We start from the raw sequence: 18,995 nt of genomic DNA on the forward strand, positions 1-18,995 counted from the left end.
TTTAGCTCCTGCCCTGTCCATCAGCCCTAGAAGTAGCAGGCAGGTACCCAGCCAAGGGTTGGGAAAGGCCCCAATTAAAGAGACAATGACGTCAGGAGTCAGCTATTCTTAGCTGGCCTCCTGTACAGAAAGCCAGAGAAGCTGACCTTCAGCCCTAGTTCCCAATGCCAGTCATTTTTCCTTGCCTGCCCTCCCCTCCTTCTCAGAGTCCTTTGAGAGGACTCAGGCCAGCAAACTCAGGAAACTTCAAGCCCCTGTTCCCAGAGACTCAGAGAAACAACAAATTCTCTGTGAAGTCGAAGACTTTCACAGCCGGCATCCATAGTTTTTTGCAGGTTTTTCGGGCTATGTGGCCATGTTCTAGTAGAGTTTATTCCTGCCGTTTCACCAGCATCTGTGGCTGGCATCTTCATTCTCTGAAGATGTCAGCCACAGATGCTGGTGAAATGTCAGGAATAAACTCTTCCAGAACATGGCCACATAGCCCGAAAAACCCACAAAAAACAACAAATTCTCTCTCCAACTGATGGATGGAAAGCTGGGCCCCCAGAGCTGATGCTGCCAAAACAACTCAGGAGTGCCTCTCTCCTTCAAAATGTCTCTGCAATTATATCTGCCAAACTCAAATCTCACTGCCTTTGCACAGATACACCAAGCTTGCTAATTCACAGACCACTCCTCAGCTACCTGCTAGAGAGCCAGTGTTGCAAAGTGGTTAGACCAGAGATTCCCAAACATTGGTCTTCCAGGAATTTTGGACTTCAGCTCCCAGAAGCCCTACTTAGCTTGGCCAGCAGTCAGGAATTCTGGGAGCTAAAGTCCAAAACATCTGGAGAACCAAAGGTTGGAAAACACTGGGTTAGACTGTTGGCCTGGGATTTGGGAGACCTTAGCCCTAGTTCCTTTTCCACTGTCAAATTCACTAGAACTGCATCCACACTGCAAAAATAATCCAGGCTGACACCATTTTCTCTGCCATAGCTCGATGCTATGGAATCCTAGTATTTGTAGTTTGTTGGGCACCAAAGCTCTCTGAGAAAAGCTAAATGTCGCACAAAACTACGATTCCCAGAATTCCATAGCATTGAGCCATGGCAGTTAAAGCAACGTCAGACTGGATTATTTCTGCAGTGCAGATAGATGCAACCTAGGTGATATGGGATTTTAATCACACACTCACATTTTCTCTCTCTCAGGGGGCTGTTGTAAAGATAAAGTGAGCAGAAGAGGCAGTACTTAGAGAGTGCTGGGGGGGGGAGTTAGGTGGAATAAAAAATGCAACTAAAAATCTGTTTGTTGTTGTAGGCTTCCAAATTGTTTCCGACTTACAGCGACCCTAAGGTGAATCTATCACAGATTCTTGGTTGTCTTGTCAAGATTTGCACAGACATGGGGTTTGCCTTTGCATCCCTCTGACACACAAAGAGTGTGACTTGCCTTAAGTCATCCAGTGGGTTTCCATGGCCAAGTGGGGATTTGAATCCTGCTCTCTAGAGTCACATTCCAACCCTCAAACAATAAATAATAATAAAAACCATGCCTCCTCTCAGGCAGGAGTTTCTGTCAGATTTTAATAACCCAGAAATGACAAGAAAATCTTCTACACTACAGTGAGCCCTCCAGATTTGCTGGAGTTAGGGGTGGAGGACTCATGTGAAAATGGAAGAACTGCAAATGAAAAACATTTTTTAAAACCTCAGAGAACAGCTCTCTAGGGATCTCTAGGTACTCCAGCAGAAATCTGTGGTCAACATCTGCCAGAGTTTGACCACAGAACTGAGCTGGAAGACCTAGAGATCCCTAGAGAAGTATCATCTCCAGGAATTTCTAGGTCCTCCAGCATAACATGATAGAGGGCCTAGAGATTCCTAGAGAGAACATATTAATCAATTCTGTGAATAATCAAATCCACAAAAGTCAAAGCTGAAAATATGGAGCGACAAGTTCCTCCACTCTCATGATTGCAGGACAGGACACAAAATCACAAGATCTGGACCAATAATCTTGGTCTCAGTTGACCCATGTAAAGTTGGGACACTGAAAAGGGTACAAAAAACATTAATAACTGCACTAAATGTAGATCTAATTGCACACAGCATGAAGGGGTGAACCATCCTTCTCACAACAGCACACTGCTTAGTCATTCACTCCAGCTTGATAAGGGCACACAACAACACCATTTAAATTTATGTATGCATCCATGCAAACAAATTAGCAAAAATAACAGGCATGGTATTTTTGTTTTACATAAAAAGAGAAAGTATTTTGATTGCTCGCTAATGCCATTAAAAGACTTTTTTAAAAAAACAAACAGTTCTTCAATGAATTCTAGGGGGGGGGGGGGAAGTTCCACATTGTATGATGTTCAGTTGGAAAGTGAAGAATAGCAGGATTACTAGTTTTAAGGCCCAGATCTGGCAGGCAACAGAAAAAAAGGAGGAGATGGCTAGCACATCCAAATTCAAGGAGGAGGTAACAAATGACTGAAAATCCAAACACCTTCAGGATTCTGTCTAGGGAGAAGACCAAATGGTTTATAACAGTGTACCTCAAGCTACCCAATATGTGCAACCAATTATTATTTTTTCCAATGTGCCAGGAATCAGTACTATATTTGTGCCCATTGGCTACCATTGTTTCGTTCCTTCCTGGAAAATCTCCAGGGACCGGAAGCTGATGGCTCATGGACTGGCAGCAGTCCATGGACCACTACTTTGAGCAGTAGTGGCTTACAACAAAGGAAGAGAGTAGAGCTTGAAAATGTGAGAACCTCCCAGTCAAAAGGAGACTTTGAAATGGCTTAGACCAATCCATTCTCTCATACCAAGATCTGTCAAAGATTGGAGATAACACAAGGATTCCTGCCCTACCTGCCCTTCCAATTGCAAGGGGAGTGGCACTTTCTGACCCAGAAGCTCCCATCCTTCCAGCTACCAGCAAATTACCCCGTAATTTAAAAGCTTAAAAGCACCACTGCCAAGGTGACTTTGGGAGCTTTCACATTTTGAAACCAGTACACTGAGCAATGATTGTGAGAAGGCAGTACCACTATTCTCCACAATGAGGGTGGTAGCCAGATGCAAGAAGAACCCACACGAGGACATGCCAATGTTGGAACGAGAACTACTATCAATAATGCAGGTCTTCACTTCAGACACAAAAAGGCAGGAAAAGTTGCTGGAGAGCCTCACTGAGTTTGGTGGGCATTATGCACAAAGGTCAAAATCTTGAACTAACTGACCAAAAGGAATTTTGAAAGTACAGTGGTCCCTCCACATTCACTGGGGTTAGGGGTGAAAGAGCCCTGTGAATATGAAAAAAACACAAATAAAAAAACACTACATTATTCTTTTTACCTAACTGAACACTTCTCTAGGAATCGCCAAGTCTTCCAGTGCAACTCTGTGGTCAACATCTGCCAGAAGTTGATCATAGAATCATGATGGAGGATCTACAAATGCCTAGAGAAGTGTCTTCTCAAGAAACTTTTAGGTTCTCCAGCACAACTCTGTGGTCAACTTCTGGCAGAGTTGTGCTGGAGGACCTAGAGATTTATTTTATTATTTATCAAAACTGCAAATAATCAAAGCTGCAAAAGTCAAAGCTGCAAATGTGGAAGGCCAACTCTAGTCTTCCTGTTAGTCTCGCCCAGAAAAATAATAGTGAGTCCTACGGCACCTTAAAGACTAACAGGTTCTTTAAAAGCATGAGCTTCCATGGATTACACTCTGTTTTCTTAGACATATGAATAAAACCTCAAGAGCTTTGCGCACGTGTGTGTGTGTGTGTGTGTGTGTAAGATGTGAATGACTAGTAATGCGGATAAGTATGGAACTGGTGTAGAAAAAAGAGAATTAGATTATGAACACTGGCCATCAACAGAATTGTTGGTAATAACTCGAACAACCTGGCAATAAGTCAAGCAGAAGAAGGACCAGCTCAGCTGATTTACGGGCAGCTTGGTGCAGTAAGAAGATAAGTAGAAGAGGGAATCCCTCACCCACTTCAGGCACCAAACCAAGGCAGACAAAAAGACAAAAGAATGAAGGTCAGATGCTGCATTTCATCAAAGCACTCAAGACAGACTCAGATCAGCATTCCTTAGCCATCCGCACCAATAAAATCAAGCATGCTGCTTCAGGATCTGGAAGACCTGGCTAGGTCACCCCTGCTGAACATTCAGTCTGCAACCTTGAACAATTCACTCCTCTGCATGCCTCTCAGTCACTTCGTCTATAAAATGGGAATAGCATAAACTGCCCACAGTGTTGTCAGAGATTAAACGCAAATAAAGGCTACAAAAAAACTTCCATCTTTCTTTGTACCTTTCACAAATAAAAAAATTATAAAGGAATCTGGCAGCAAGATCCCTTTGCATACTGATTTTCCAGACGAACCTAGCTATGTCTTTTAGTCATGGCTTGCTGTGCCATGAATCGTCCCCATAGATTAACAAACAAATCAGTTTATTTTTCCCTTTTCTAATCTGTTATTCTCTCATGTTCTTTACATCACATCCTGTTTCAGAGTAGGCAACTTGGAAAAGAAACCAGGGACAAGCCAGAGTTGCTAAACCAACAGCAAAATGTGGGTTTAGACCCCAGTTTGAGGCTGACAAACAAACCATGGCTTATTTAATGGGATAGTTTTGAACACAAGAAGAAGCCAGTAATACAACAAAGCACAACCTGGCTTGCTGTTATGAGTAAACCAAGGCATTGTGTTGGACTTTTCACTGGGTCCTTGTTACCCTGGAATTGTCTGCAATGAACCCATTTGTCACACTCACTTTCACACCAGTAATACAGCACATGACCCAGCAGTACACAGAACTCAGCTTGGCAACCACAGCGGCCCATGTGCTGAGAAACCACAGAATCTGCTGGCTCAAAGGTTCACTGCTTGTGGGAATGAACAGCTCCCCATGCATGGAGAAACAGGAGTTTCACTGAATATATAAATAGCATTTTGATACCTTCTTACTATTTAAAACTGCCAAAATCCACCTTGAGGAGAACCAATGTCATGATGTTTTGGTTTGCAAGGTTCTCAGTCTTTTACATTGTGTGAGCTGGAGAATGTAGAATGTAGTTATCTGTAGTTAAATCCCCTCAGGGATCTGACCCATTATCTCACACACATGCTTCCACAGACATTTTAGCATGACAGTGAGAAGGAGGAGACTAGTATATTATGCTGCCTGAGGAAAAGGAAAAGGTATCCTCCACATTTCCACAATAGAAGCAAACTGAAGTAGGAGCTGACCCTGCCTTCAACACTAGCAATGGGGCAATGCCTACCACTGACACTGAGGAAAGGAGACTAGTTTAGTGGATGCAGGACAGGCCATGTGTCACACACAGGTGAAGTCAATCCAAGGCAAGGTGGACTGAATGGAGGGCTGTAAGTGCTTTGTGCCCATCCCCAGAATCTCCCACACTTTGCCAACCTCACAGAAGGGTTGAAGCCAAGCAACTCTCTGGCAACTTACTTTTCTGTGTGCAGGAGAACAAAGCACTTATCACCAAGAGTATCCCATCATGTGGGGACCCTTCCACAAGAAGCAGAAGAACCTAGACAAATATAATAATATCCAAAATCCACAAAACACTGATACCTTTATTGGAATAACCAAAATGCACAAAATGTATGTTGCAAGCTTTCAAAGCTCCACTGGTTTTTCAGCAAAGCGCAAAATACATGTTGCAAGCTTTTGAAGTTCCATTGACTTCTTCAGGATTTTTAACTCAAGGAACAGAAGGAAATCACTTGTTTTAATGTCTTTGCCTAATGAAGTGGAGCTTCAAAAGCTTGCAACATGTATTTTGTGAATTTCAGTTGGCCAAATAAAGGCATCATTCTTTTGGAGACTCAGTGGATGTTACTGTACTTTGCTACATGGCCAACATGGCTACCTCTGGATAGGTAACCTAGACAAAGGCTTTCTGCTTCAGTGAGAACTAAGCCTCAGACGCTGTTAGAGGTTTGCAGCTCAGACCAGTGACTTTCTATTTATTAAGTTAAAATATTTATACTACATGCTTCACAGAGCATAACATAACCAATATAATAAAGCACATCAACCAAAAGCGGGTAATATTTTAAAACAATTTAACAGGATTTATTTATTGCAGTTATAGCCCACCATTCCTCCAATTAGCTCAAAGCAACTTCCTCCCAGTTTACCTTCACCAAAACCCTCTGAGGTAGGCCAAGCTGAGAAGGGATGCCTAAATACCTGAATTAAAGAAAGAGGTTTGTCTGGCCCCTAAAGAATAGCAATACTGACACCAAGCAAATCTTGAGGGAGGGGGATCTCTCATGGCTGGAACACCACATTTTGTTCTAAAAAAAACCCTTCCTTCGTATTGACAGCTTCACATGAGAAAACACATGAGGAAGCTTCACATGAGGAAGCTTCAGCAAGTATTTTAAAGCCATGGTGGTATGACATAGGAATTGACGCTTTCTGCACCTTCCTGATTCTCAAAAGAACCATCCCTCCTGCCCAAACCAGCCACTTAGATGGGCACGTAATTTATTTTTTAAAATCTCATTACCAACCCTTCTTCAAAAAAAAAAAAAAAAACCATAGTTTGCCCTCCCATCAATCTTCCTGCCTTGCTGTTTCTTTCTTAGCCTCAATGGGTGCGTCTTCAGATGAGACAACATGGGATAACTTTCTAATCTGTAAATAGACAAGAGCATAGCAGAAGACTCTCCAAGAGATGTAACGCAAGAGTTCTGCAGGTTCAGAGCAAAGGCTTATCTAAAGCCAGTGTTCTGTTCACACAGCAACCGATTACCAATTGCCCATGGGAAGATCAGCCCAACAGCACCAAGGGCTGTCTCTGGAACAAAGCCCATGCTCAGAAAACCGACAGGGATCAATTGGGATTTTTGCTCAAACATGCAGAACTGGGAAGACACCACTAGGAAGGGTCACATTCCTAAAAGTGGAATAGTGATTCCCATGGTACACACAGGTCTACATTTCTGTGCAGAGATCAGCATGTCTTGTTTTTAAACAATTGTAATTATTGCAGTAATAGCCACATCCCTGTAGTTCTGGATTGAAATATACACAGAGGGAAGCCGCAGTAAGGAACACTTTCTCAATGCATCCATATGTGATCAAAATAGCATGTAATGTAATGCCATGACTATTCTCACACTGCAACACCCAACTTACCATATAAATGATGGGAACTATAATCCGAAAAAACATCTGGAAGACACCAACAAGAAGGGTAGAACTGGTCCTTACCCCTGTTAACCATTACTAGACATTTACTATGCCATTGTATATAATGGGACATGAGTGTCTATGGATTTTGATATCTACAGGGGGCCTGGAACCAACCCCAATAGACACCAAGTGTCCACTGTATATTAAATACAATACAGTCTTCAATATCAAGCATAGGCTATAGCAGCCTGCATGAAACTCCTTAGGTAATTACACTGTTTGTTTTCAGCCTTGCTGTATAGTTTCTTTTCACGGTTTCATTTCATGCTTGCCTTCTATCACTTCCTTTAACTCAGTCCAAACCACATTAATCTTCTAATTCAAATTCCCTTATTGTTTTTAAACATTTTTTCATCATTTTCAGGTCTTAATCTTTTTCAAAGTCTCATTTGGTGTTTTAACAAGTTCAATACTATTGTAGTTTAAGTCAATTCTAATGCTCACTTTTGTATGTTTTTAACTGTATTGTTCTTTTAATTTGCAAGCTGCTTTGTTCTATTATTATTATTATTATTATTATTGGCAGAATGCTCTTGATAGCAGACACCAGAGTATCATACACCTGGGAGACAGGAAATCAAGGTTGAGATCTTAACACAATTACAGCCTTCAATGGAGGGAGAGAGCCAGTGCCTTCTGGCATAACCTACCTTGCACAGTCGGGCTATAAGGATAAAAACAGCTCCTTTAAGGAACAGGAGGCTTCTTTTCTTTTTCTTTTTTTTTAAGTCATGATTAAATAAGTGCAACTTGCATGGAAAAATAGTAGAGAAAAGCTGTTTCCAGCAACTTCGTCCACAAGTTAATACATTTCTCTTCCTGCCTGGAAAATAATTCATATTACACACACTTTACCCATGGGTGCTGCAACCTGGATGCAGTCTTTTTCTTTCCCTGAATGGGGACTACAAATTTCAACCCTGGTTACATCACAAGAAAGAAATAAAATCCTTAAAAATACATTGGAAGAAAAAAGGGGGGGGGGGGAGAAGCCTTCCTTCACCTACATCCTTTTTGTCATCCTTGTGAAGAAGATAAAAATTAAGCACTTTAAATATATATATATCATCCTGCTATGTGTGTGTATGTCCCCTTCGGTTGCCTGTCAAATAATAGCAACCCCAAGAATCTCATACTTTTCTTAGGCAAGGAACACTCAGAGATAGTTTTACTAGTTCCATTCTCTGAAATATAGCCTGAACTACCTGATATTCATTGGCTATCTCCCATCCAAGTACTAGACAGGGCTGACCCTGCTTAGATTTCAAGATCCGACAGGATCTGATCGCTTTAGGGTACCTTGCTACAGAATCAAAGAATCATAGAATCACAGAATTGAAAGAGACCACAAGGGCCATCCAGTCCGACCCCCTGCCATGCAGGAACTCAGAATCAAACTACCCCCCACAGATCCAGCCTCTGTTTAAAGAGGCAGACTCTACCACTCTCTGAGGCAACCTTTTCCATGGCTGAAAAGCTCTTACTGTTGGGAAGTTCCTCCTAATGTTGAGATGAAATCTCTTTTCCTGTAGTTTGAATCCATTGCTCGGGGTCCTATTCTCTGGAGCAGCAGAAAACAAGCTTGCTCCATCCTCAATAAGATACCCCTCCAAATATTTAAACAGGGCTATCATGTCACTTTTTAACCTTCTCTTCCCCAACCTAAACCCAGCTCTAAGCCTCTCTTCATAGAGCATGAACCTTCACCATTTTGGTTGATCTAGACACTACACTCCTATTGATGCAGCCTAGATTGTATTGGCTTTCTTAGCTGCTATCTCACATTGCTGACTCATACTCAGACTGCAGTCTGGGACTTTGAAAAAGTAAATCATATATCTCAAGATTGTCAAAAGTCCACTTGCTTACTTACCTGCTACAGCAATCCAGAATCACAGCTATGCAACTGGGCAAGAAATCACTTCACAGGCATTACTGTAAAGCAGGAGCAGGGCATCTTTTCTGTCCCCATAATCTTAGACAAAAACTACTGGGGGAGTCATTCCAGAAATGGGCATAAACGAAATGAGCAGTTATTGTTCTAAATAAAATCTGTCAACAAATATGGAGAAGAAAATAATGGCTCACAGACTGGAAATGCTCAAAATACATTCCAATCCCCAAGAAAGGGGACACCAGGGACTGCAGTAAATACAGAATCTCCAATGCAAGCAAAGTGATGCTCAAAATTCTACAAGAAAGGCTTTTTACCATATAGAGCATGAGAAATGCCAGCTATCCAAGATGAGTTCAGGAAAGGAAGAAGCACTAGGGATTATATTACAAACATATGTAAAGAGACAGAGGAAATGGAATGAAAACTACTATCCAGTCTGTCAAATCAAGCCAGTCTACTGCCCTACTATTCCTATCTTTAAAGTTCTTTGGGCAAGAGGCAGTTTTGCTGGTTAAAATTATATGATGTCTATCCAAGACAGTCACTGCAGGTAGAATAAAGCTATGTGACCCTCTTGAAATATCTCTGGATTTGGATTGTTGGGATACCACTTAAGTATTAGAAGTAAGATTAATATCTTAATACATAATATTCTACCACAGATATTGTAAGTTTTTGGAGGCATCTCACTGTATATTCCTCTGGTTTACTTCTAGAAAAATCAAAACGTTTCGAAGAAAATGCAAATCAAAGACCTATAAGCAAGTCTGCTATGAAACATTCCATATGATTCAAAATTCCAGTCTTAGAACTATCAAACCACCAGAAGGTATTGCTTGCTGATTTTCATGTACAAGGTCCCAGGTACTATATCACTATTGTAAAGACGACCTCATCTCACAATCCCGGATCTTGGAAAATTACACAACTGTTTTAGCTTGGAGTAGATCAATCAACAGTCCTTGGGTAAATCATTCTATCTAAATCAGAAAGAAGAGATTTATATCTACCTCCTATCTAGAAGACTCTTGGGCTCTGATATTTGGAGAGATTTTCATTTTGGGGGAACCTGCCTTCTTCAAACAATTGGAGTTATTTCTTCAAACATATAATACACTTGCAGATTAGGGACCTGCCCTCCAAAAATTTTCTGCAAACAGGAGTCAAACAATTGGAAGTATTTCTTCACACAACATATAATCCACTTTCAGAATTCATTGCCATAAGATATAAAGATCAGTAGCTTTTGAAAAGCAAGGCGGGGCTATTGGATAAATTAATGGAAGTCAATCTGTGTAGCTGCTAGGATTTCATTCGGGCATTTACCAACTTGGTCTGAGTTTCTGCAGGGTATGAGTAGTCTTGTGGGTCTCACATAACTCTTGCTGTTCAGCATAATCCAGTGATCCCATGATCTTTGTTCCACACAATACCACATTCAGTGATCCCACAATTACTGATAATGGCAATGTAATACAAATTAAAAATGTAAAATGTACAAATTCAGTGGTACTACACTACCAGTCAATAGACCTAGGGAACAAACAGGTATGGCCTCTCTTTGTCTTCTTGCAGGGCTCCTCAAGAGCATCCTGCAGGCCATCAATCTGAGAGGCAGATTTTTAACCTGATCCTGTAAATTCATTTTTATAATGTCATTTTTAAAGTCTCCATGTTTTCTGCCTGTTCTTACCAGGTGCAAACAAACAACACCAATAGCATAATTAAGAGCATTTAACTCAACTGGATCCTGCAAGGTCACAATAAAGAAGATAGTTTCTTTGACAACCTTAGACAGGATTAAAAGGAAGTAAGCCCCAATGATTTGAAAGGCACTTGCTTCTCAGCTGGAAGCTACAGTCGTGTATATTCAAGCTTGCCAAACACAGATACTTGATTTGTAGACAGAAGGTCATATAAGGCCAATAAATGGCCCTGAAGTTTTTCTTAGGATAGGTACTACACCACTCAGCTCTTATTTTATTGTAAACCCTTTTTCACACTTTCAGTTTAAACAAAGATATGAATACTGAAAACATAAATTAGTAACACTGAAAGGTGTTTCTGTTTAGAACAGATGTCTATTCAACTCAAAATCTTTACCTTAATATATACCCACACAAGATTAAAAAGTACTACCAACTTAAACTGTTCTATGGTCTATCAAACTGTCAGAGAAGGACTGAGAGACTAGTTTGAAGTACTATTAAACATAATAGAGCAAATATAACTAAGTGGTCAAGAACAGAACGAATTCCACCTCAGCCATGAACTCACGTACAGTAATTTAATGTCACTTTTGTGCCAGACTCCCATCTGCAGCATGAGTACAGTATTGAAGTAATGTACTTGAAGCACCTTAAATATTCTCAATACTACATAAACTGCAAGTACTTTTATTGACAGCCAGCATGATGTAACAGTTTGAATGCTGGACTACAACTCTGAGAGACAAGGGTTCGAATCCCTGCTTGGCCATGGAAAATGACTGGGTGCCCTTTGGCAAGTTACACTCTCTCAGCCTCAGAGGAAAGTAAAGGCAACCCTCCGCCAACAAATCTAACCAAGAAAACCCTGTGCTAAGGGTAGCTTTATGGTGTAAATGACTTGAAGGCACACAACACCATCATCATCATGAGCATAACAAAGCAATCATGAAGCATGGGAAGAAAAGGGAATATCACTTTTCCTGAATTTGGGACTTCTCTACAGCGAAGAATGTCTTAAAGTTGATGACCAAGCTGGACAAAGCTCCAAGACTACCTACTTTGAAATTCAATTGTGTATTTAGGAACACTTAACTGCTAAGATGTATAAATTGCTGTTGAGATTTGAAACAGAAGAGGAACAGATAAAAGAATGTATGGTTAAATGGGCAAAAATATTGGCTCCCCAGTTTAGATGCAGCAATGGGGAAAGATGTGGACAAAGAGAGTAGAATTTACATTGTTATGACTTAAGGGATTTTTAATGATGTACAAATGGCATTTAACACCCAATATGTTATCAAAAATTGCAGTATGAGAATAGCTCAAATTAATGTTGGAAATATAACCAGAAGCTAGGGAGTTTTTTATATACATGGTGGACCTGTGATGAAGCAAAGACATATTGGACTCAGTTTCTTCTTATGTTGGAAGAGATTTTTAAGTAAAGATGCATTTACAACCAGAGACATTTTTGCTTGGAACAACGGGCAATCAAACTGAGAAGAAACATGGAAGCATTTTACAGTATTTGGTGACAGCAGCAAGAATAATATATGATCAAATATACTTTTCTTACATGAGGAGATTGGCTGACAAAGATGATTGAACTTGCAGATATGAACAAACTCAGAAAATTTTGAGTAACTTAATAAAGGATTGAAAATGTTTTTTTTTTTACTTATTTACAGTTACACTGGGCATACAAATCAACTAAAGGTTTTGTTGAATAAACAGAGTTTGTACATTGTGGAAGCACAAATATAATATTATATAATTGGGAAAATAGCTAACAGTGGTATATATCCATCAGGCAGCGGAAGTCAGTAGTAATTGTTAGTTTTAGTTTAGTAATTTAATTGTATTGTAATTGTTTCTATGTGTTTGTTTCAATTATATAAGAATATGCTTGTGTTTAAGTTTAATAAGATGACTTTTAAAAAACAACAAAATTCCAAAAACATAAGAAAATAAGAAAAAGAAATAAAAGAAACACATAAGTGCAAACATCACACAAGATATTCCCTCTCCTCACTTATGTCTGAAATTACACCAGCTGACAATTCCTCTCAAGGAAGGGGTGACTGCTTCCTTACTAAGGATTTACCTTTTCATCAATGACCGCTAAGCACCCGACCACACTATGGATGCTTGGACTAAAAAATAAAAATAACGTTGACTCTCTCTCTCTCATATATATATATATAGCAGCCACAGGCTTCCATGCTGCCACTGACCATCTCAAGTGAAAAGCACCAGCACTGCACTGGGCAGCAATTTTTTCATGTCCATTTCCACAATTACCTCGCAAGCTCTGGGCCAGTGTGCACCCTACTGGGCATCCGCTCCAGACATGCACAAAAATTACTAGCCGAACCTTTTGCCAAGTCCAACAGCATGAGAGGACTGGATATCCCAGCTATGCAAGTTGTGAGTGCACGCACACACCAACACAAAATGCAAGAGAGCTCCGATTTCACACCCACAAGACTTCTCAGACGCTGCAAAAACACAGACCAAGTTGGAAACGTCCTCTTGAAAGAAAAGCCACGGTCTTGTTTTTCCACCCACGGGTCGACCAACCGCTGGCATCTTGGCAAGACGGCCAGCCGCTGGCTCTGTCTTTTATTTTGACTCCGAGATTCCCTGCAAAGAATAGATACTGCAATCCTTGCTGAAGGAGCTGGCATAACCAGTGGCATTTCAACACTATTTTGATTTTTGGGGGGGTCTGGGAGGAAAGGGAAATCACAAAAGCTCACCAAAGTGATGAAACAGAAAAGATTACTACAAACAATGCACAAAATAAGAATTGTCCAGGGGCAAGTACCAGAATCTCCCACCACACCCACACATGTGGCACTGAAAAGACATGGGCCCTTTTATTCCAAGGTCTGGAAAGAGATTAACTGTCCATAGATTTTTAAAAGGGGATTCCCCCTTCTGACTGCTTTGTTTCCTGCCATCCAAATGTGCTCAGGCAAAAGAAACTTCCCTGCATGAGAAAATTTTACACAACACAATCTTTGTTGTTGTGGCTGTTGTGTGCTTTCAAGACATTTCCGACTTATGGGGACCCTAAGGCAAATCTGTCATGGGGGTTTTCTTGGCAAGATTGGTTCAAAGGAAGTTTGACATTGCCTTCCACAGAAGCTGAGAGAGTGTGACTTGCCCAAGGTTATCCATTGGGTTTCATGGCCAAGCAGGGAATCGAACCCTGGTCTCCAGAGTGTAAGTCCAACACTCAAACCATTACCCATGCTCCTACAGCGTGACAAGTCCAAAGTGAGCCCATCCAATTCAGCGGGACTTGACAATTCAGTGTGTCAGGATGTCTAAGAAACAACAGCCTTGATGTGGCAACTAATAATAATAATTTATTAATAACTAATATTTATTTAATTCTTACCTGCCTCTCTTAATGAATCGAGGCAGGGAACAACAACAATGAGCAGATAAATAACATCAGTGAAAACACATCAGTTAAAACACACATCCATTTAAAATGACAAATAACATACACATATTAAAAAAAATGATGCGTATTTAAAATTCATCATTTAACTTAATGATGGAAGGGGTGGAAAGTGAGAATGGACCTTTAAAAAAAACAAATTTTGAGGGGCTTCTTTACCAAAATTTATACTGTCCCAAATGCTGAGGGGCTTCTTTAACAAGTTTTGTTGTCCTAAATTTTGAGGGGCTTCTTTGACCACAAGTTATACTGTCCCACATTTTATGGGGCTACTTTGACCACAAGGCATGTTGTCCCCCATTTTGTGGGGCTTAGTTGACCGCAAGGTATATTGTCCCAAATTTTGAGGGATTTCTCCGACCTCAAGGTATACTGTCCCACATTTTGAGGGGCTTCTTTGCCCACCAGGTATAGTGTCCCACCATCTTTTGCACACAAAAGATCTCGCTCTCAAAGTGAGGAGGAAGAGAGACTGAAAATGCAAAACAGGTGGGGAGGAGAGCAAGTTAAGGGGGGGAGATAGATCCACAGAGGAGAAGGATGGATTTTGTAGGACAAGTGGGGGAACCCAAAGCCCTGTCCAGCTGGCTTGGTTAACCCTTGGAGCAGACGATGGGGATGGCGACAGACCCCGATGACAGCTGGACCGGACGCCTGGAAGCAACAGTTGGGTTTTATTAAGAAGCCTGATGGGGGGAAGGTTTGGAGGGGGAGCTGGAACTAGGATTAAATCATTCATTCTCTGCAATTTTTCCCCCTTCCCCAAAGAGGAGCCCCTTCCTCACTTTGCACACATCCTCTCAGTACATCCTTGAAATAAAGTCTTGTAAATTCAATTCAATTAGGAAAAAAAGAAAGAAAGTATTGCAATTCCAAATTCTGCAAAGACCAAGAGAAACTTGCACCGGGAGACTTTTCTTCCCATGAAATAAACTTGTGTTGGATTTCAGTGCAATTTGTGCAAAGACAGGTGACTTGAGGTGTCACTTCGGATCGAGTTGGGTGCTCACCGGAGCCGAGAAAGAATGACAGGACACTCCGAATTCAAACCCAACTTTGGAAAGAAGGAAGGAAGGTGTGTGTGTGTCTAATGTGTGTATTTTAAAAAACATACATCTGCCTTTCTATCCTGGAGGCCTCAACTCTTTATTCTATTTCTACTAACTTCTTATGTATGTAGAGGTATCTTTGAGACTACCTGAAAGAGGTAGCTGTGTTAGTCTGTAGTATCAGAGATGTAGATAGATCTTGTAGCACCTTTGAGACTAGTGAGAGAAAGAAGTTGGCAGCATGAGCTTTCCTAGGCTTCAGTCTCCTTCCTCAGATGCATTTGAGGAATATAGTATGCAGAAAGATCTATGTCTATTAACTTCTTATATATGTAGATAGATCTTGTAGCACCTTTGAGACTCACTGAAAGAAAGAATTTGGCAGCATGAGCATTCCTAGACTAAAGCTTACTTCCAAATGCATCTGAGGAAGTAGACTTAAGTCTAGGAAAGCTCATGCTGCCAACTTCTTTCTTTCAGTGAGTCTCAAAAGTACTACAAGATCCCTCCATCTCTGATAATACAGACTAACACAGCTACCTCTTTGAATTCTTCTTATACTGTATGTGTGTGTATATAAATCTATGTGTATACATTTATTTGTGTGTTGTGTGTTTCTCTCAGGAAGGTAGGAGGCAGAAGAGGAGGAGAGGAATGGGAGAAGCAAGGAACTGGGCTTTTGCAATGTAATCCTAGACTCCTAGCAGGAACAAAACAAAACACACACACACACACACACACCACCAAAAAAAAGGGAGACAGACTTTTTCCCTCCTCCTCCTCCTCCTCTTCCTCCTCCTCCTCCTCTAAGTTAAAAGGCTCAGGGACAGAAATTAAAAACAACCAAGGCTCCTTGTTCAAAAACCTCCACCAGCACCCCCTTCTTCCCAACACAACACAACAGGGTCCAAAGTTTGCAAAGAGAGAAAAGAGGCAGAGAGAGAGAGAGAGATCCCCAGCAAGATCCAGCTTACCTGGCTAGGAAACAGGTCCTTTTGCTTGGGAGTTGTAGGCTTCCAGGGAAATGCAAAAAAACCTCACAGTCCACGGGAGGCTCAAGGCAAAGGAAAGCACGGAGACAGATACACAGACGCTTGCTAGCTTCTTGTTCTGCCTGCTTCCAGCTTTGCAAAGTCACATAGAATGGCTCGCGCCTCCTGCTGCTGCTGCTGCTCCAAACCCAGAGGGGAGGGGGGAATGGAACGTTGTGCTGGCCAGCGCGCGCGCCCCAGCGCTCAGCAGCCATTAAAGCCAGTCATGTGCTTGGCTGAAACTTTACACTGGAGCTGAGACTGAGAGGGAGGAGGAGGAGGAGGAGGCGGCAGAGGTGGCTTCGGCCACGCCCACTTCCCGCTTCTCCGCCAATGCCAGCCGCCCAGAGGGTGGGGCCAGGGAGGATCAAAAAGAGGTGCCTTTTTTTGCCCGCGTAGCGTAGCGGTTTGAGCGTTGGACTCTGAGGCGGGAGGTTGCTAGTTCGAGTCCCGGTTGGGCCACCAATAATAATAATAATAATAATAATAATAATAATAATAATAATAATAATAATAATAATAATAATAATAATAATAATAATATAGCAAAATCAGAAAATGAGAAACCACCCAGTGTCAGGGACTCTTTCCCAGCAGGCAATGATCACTAATTAAGCAGACACTAATCCTCTTTGTATATCCTCCCACACTGAGGCCTTGCCATCCAACAACAAAACAATACACAGATTAACATAGAGGTCACTCCTTCCTACCCAGGGTCACACAGTATAGATATAGATATAGCGTTCTCTGAAGATGCCAGCCACAGTCAGGAAGAAACTCTTCAAAAACATGGCCACAAAGCCCGAAAAACCCACAAAAAGCTATGGATGCCAGCCATGAAAGCTTTCGACTTCAAATGAAACTCTCTTTGAGATGCTGTGCCAATGTACAGTTGGCCCTCCTTATCCACGTATTTTTTTATCCACAGATATATATTCAAAATTATTATTATTATTATTATTATTATTATTATATAAAATAGCAAAATCAAGATTTGCTTTTTGGTGTGTATATATATATATATATATATATCAAAACGCAAACCGTGATTTTACCATTTTATAGAAGAGGAAGAAGAAGAAAGTTATTTATACCCTGCCCTCCAATGAGATTGAGGCAGTTTACAACAATATTAAAAACATTAAAATACAATAAAACGCAATGCCCCATAAGCCCACCCACCCACCATAACCAATAAATGACAGCGATAAACAATAACAATAAAACAATGCAGTTAAGATTATTAAAATGGACAAGGCAGGGTAGTATAAGGCAGGGGCACCATTTTGTTATCCATTGTATTTGATGGGAACCAAACCCCAGTGGATACCAAGGGCCCACTGTACATTTATTTATATATAGTGATTTTGTGAGCACCTTTGAGACTAACTGAGGAAAAAAAGAATAAGTTTGTATTTGATCAAATGCATCTGAGGAAGTAGACTTTGTGAGACATTTAGCCTTCTCTGTCAGAGAGTACCAGTGCCACAATAAACTACAGTTCCCAGGATTCCCTAGCACTGAGCCAGGGCAGTTAAAGTGGTCTCAAACTGGATTATTCCTGCAGGGTGTTTTGGAACTTAAATCTACTTCCAAATACATCTCAAGAAGTAAACAACATCTCTCTACATATTTATCATGGGTTTTTCTTCTTGACAAAATTGGTTCAGAGGATGTTTTGCCATGGCCTCCCTCTGGATATGCTTCCAGGCTAAGTCTTCCTTATCCAAAATGCTTGGGACCAAGTGGAGGAAGAAGATGGTTTGGGACAAGAAACTTTTGGGAAGGCTTGCTTGAGAGCAAGAGCCACGCAGCTCTCAGAATGCAACTCTAATGCCCACTTTCTTTTGAATGCTAGGATTGCACTGTTTCTTTCCAAATTAATGTGCATAAGATTATTATTGTGACTTTAGGGTCTCATGCAGTGCAGTTCTAGACTCAGAGCCAAGGCCCGGTGCTTAATCGCAGATAAAGTATTAATAGAATTGCAGCTTTAAAGAGGAAGCTGCAATTGCTTGGATGGAACTATAGAAATAATTTGTGAGTGGAAATCAATGTGTGTTTTTAAAGAGAATGTCAAAGATCAAAAGTTGATATTGGTTAGAGCCAGAAAATTATATCTCTCAGTGATTCCCAAACATCAGTCCTCCAGATGTTTTAGATTTCAGCTCCCAGAGTTCTTGACTGTTGACTAAGTTGATAGAAGCATCTGGGAATTGTAGTCCAAAACACCTGAAGAGCCAAATCTAAGCTATCTGAATGATAATCTTGAAGGATACTTTCTCTCATACCAAGTTCTACATCTACACTGTAGGACAGGTTAGGGTTGGTATTCCCCCCCTTCCGCCATACTGTAAATTCTGCAATAGGAAGACTAATACCAACATTGGCCTACCTTACAAGATTAGTGTAAAGACTGAGATCATTTAGGTGGAGTCTGAATACTAAAGAATGCAATCCTATCCCTGCCTACTTAGAAATAAATCTTATTGTCTTCTGTCTGACTTATTCTTAGTTAACTGTGTGCAGGCTTGCAGACTAAAATCGTTAAATGATATTTACTACTACCATTAATGTTTTATAGG

At 40.9% G+C, this 18,995-nt stretch overlaps 1 protein-coding gene across 2 annotated transcripts in view; it reads right to left on the reverse strand.

The window, feature by feature from the left end:
* The window catches only part of LOC149309161 (retinoic acid receptor alpha), a 250,027-nt gene that overhangs the window by 190,809 nt on the left and 40,223 nt on the right, over positions 1–18,995 (reverse strand). Inside the window, exon 1 of one of the 2 annotated variants that reach the window (XM_089531871.1) lies at positions 16,351–16,620. The exons of the other annotated variant lie outside the window; for it this stretch is intronic. The gene's annotated coding sequence lies outside the window, so the exon portion shown is untranslated. Of the gene's footprint in view, positions 1–16,350; positions 16,621–18,995 lie in introns of those variants that run through there. 2 annotated transcript variants of the gene reach the window in all.

This window comes from Sceloporus occidentalis, unplaced genomic scaffold (genome assembly GCF_023333645.1).
Source record: "Sceloporus occidentalis isolate IW3139 unplaced genomic scaffold, rSceOcc1.0.p SCAF_7, whole genome shotgun sequence".
Classification (NCBI taxonomy): Eukaryota; Metazoa; Chordata; class Lepidosauria; order Squamata; family Phrynosomatidae; genus Sceloporus; species Sceloporus occidentalis.